This window comes from Seriola dumerili, unplaced genomic scaffold (assembly GCF_002260705.1).
Source record: "Seriola dumerili isolate Sdu_G_001 unplaced genomic scaffold, Sdu_1.0 BDQW01000258.1, whole genome shotgun sequence".
NCBI lineage: Eukaryota > Metazoa > Chordata > Actinopteri > Carangiformes > Carangidae > Seriola > Seriola dumerili.
Genome location: NW_019174513.1, coordinates 747,073 through 749,568, shown reverse-complemented (window position 1 = coordinate 749,568; position 2,496 = coordinate 747,073).

The following is a 2,496-nucleotide window of genomic DNA, read 5'->3' as shown; positions in this document are numbered from 1 at the left end:
TTTTGAAAAGCTAAACTACTGAGAAGAAAACTATGAGAAAATAATGAATATTGCAAATAACTGGTAGTTGCAGCACTATCTGACACTGACTGAACAACCAGAACAATTAGATTCGGATTCAAATGTTGTTAAATCCTAAACACCTTTTCCCAATTGTGATCCGCCCACTTCAAACCAGAAATTTCTAATGTGAAATAAACAAAACTGCTGTGACTTTGGGAGAAAAATAGTGTGTTGATGTAGAGCCCCAAAACTCACAAGAAAGAAGCTGATTGGGAAACTAAGGTCCTTTAACTTTGGTCCTAGGACTTTGTTCTTCTCATATCCTGCTATAGTTTTCCATTTATGCCTCCCTGAATTAATTCTCTTCATTGTCTCACTATATACTGAGTTTAAAGCTTTTCTGACTGGCCAAACAGCAGCCCTGCGTTTAAGTAAACCCCTTTAGCTAAAAATAATTTCCTATGAACTCTGTGCGACTCCAGATGACAGATTGCTTTGCATGTGTGTGTGTGTGCATAGCGGAGAAGAGATAGCTGGGTAGAGGGTGGGTGCAGTGGGCTAGTGAGGAGGGTGAGGGGAGCCTGATATTGTTATCTACTCAGTAAAGATTTCTGGAGTTTTTACTTGAGCTAATGGCCTTTGTCATCACTATGTAACTACTGTGCAATGCTGGCTGGTGGCGGCGTCGTCTGAGGCTTATTTTATCTCCTCATTTTGCACAAAGTTTATAAAAGTCACAGCACAGGTTTCTGAAAGGACAACGATAAACATCACGATGGTTTTCATTATCAATTAATCTGGCGATTATGTTTTTCATTTTACTCAATCAATTTTATCTGTATCTATAAAATGTCAGAGTCCAAAGTGACATCTTCAAATGTTTGGTTCTGTCCGACCAATAGTCCAAAACAGATTCAGTTTAAAGATATAGAAGACAAAGAAAACCAGCAAATACACATTAGCATTTGAGAAGTCTGTATCTGTGGATTTTTGGAACTTTTGCTTAAAAAATGACAATGATTTAATAAAATTTAAAAAACATTCTCTTACCCCTTGTGGTATCCAGCAACAAAGATGTTTTCAGTTTTACTTTCCCGTGTTTCTGAGGAACTTCTGCTGCTGCTTCAACACATTAGAAGTGGACTGAACTTTATTTATGTGGCAGTCTGCATTGAAAGATTGCATTTAAAAAAAAATCCAACAGTAACATCTCAGTCCAGAATCAGTGTCCACATTACTGTGGATAATCCACAACTATCACAGTGAGTAGTTTTCAGTGGAGTATTTCTTTTCCACTGAAAACTGTGAGGTGTGTGGATAATCGAGCGTAACAGGGACGATGTTTCTGGACACAGATGTTGCTGTCAAGTTTTTCAAGCATCGTTGGTCGGACCACCACTTTGGTCCAGACTGAAATCTTAATAACTGTCTAATGGATTGCTATGAAATTTTGTACAGACATTCATGATCCCCAGAGGTTGAAGACCACTGACTTTTCTGAGTCCCTGACTTTTCCTCCTGCTCCAACAGCAGATTGAACATTTTGAAATCTCAGATATCTCAAAATCTTGCTACAGAAAACAAAAATATCTGAATTGCTTTAAACAACCAAGTGAGAATATGTTTTGTTTTGTATTCTGGGTGAAACTGCCCTTTACAATCATACTGTTGGACCTCAGGTCCGTTTAGTTTTCCTTCTTAGGTGGGATTAGTTTCATTTCTCCTCTAACACAAACTCCATTCTTGTGACAACTTAATACCTGCTTAACTACTAAATCTACAGGTTTGAGACACCGATGCCACTGACTTAGTTTCAAATCTGGGCTCGATGGAAACCTTTCGACCGCTGGTGACCTGAGTCTAACTAACGGTGGACACTTCATCACGAACCTGCCTCACCTTTCCTCTCTGGCCCACTGAATTAACTCCGCAACAAGTAAACACACAATCCACACCGGCTCTTTCACTTTGTCGCTTTGTCGAAGCGGTTCCTTTTGTCCGGTTGACTCAGTTTATTCTCAGAGCCGACACCTGCCTCGCCCCCTCACCCTCTGTGTCACTGTTGTGACTGATGTCTTTTCCATCCTGCTGCCCTTTCTCAATTAAAAAGGAAAAACTTCCAATCCTTTTGACCTTTACCTTGACTTGGCTGTTTCCACTAAACACACATGAAAACACACAGCCCTGACACGGCTGTTCCCTCTCCTATTTTAGTCAAATCCCCCTCCATATCCTCCCTTTCTTCCAGTCTTTTAAAGGTATGCCTGGTTTTCCATTCTGATATCATGACACAGGCTTACATAAGCAGGACGTTTGCATATTTAATGGCTTTTAGTGAAACAAATTGCATCTGTAGCTGAGTAATGCTTATATTAGACTGATAGTGATCTTAAAATAACCTTAAATCTCTTCTCTGTACTTTTTAGTACTTACATTTACCAGCGAATGCTATTAATGAACAAATCAACAATGAGTGGAGAACATGAACACTAG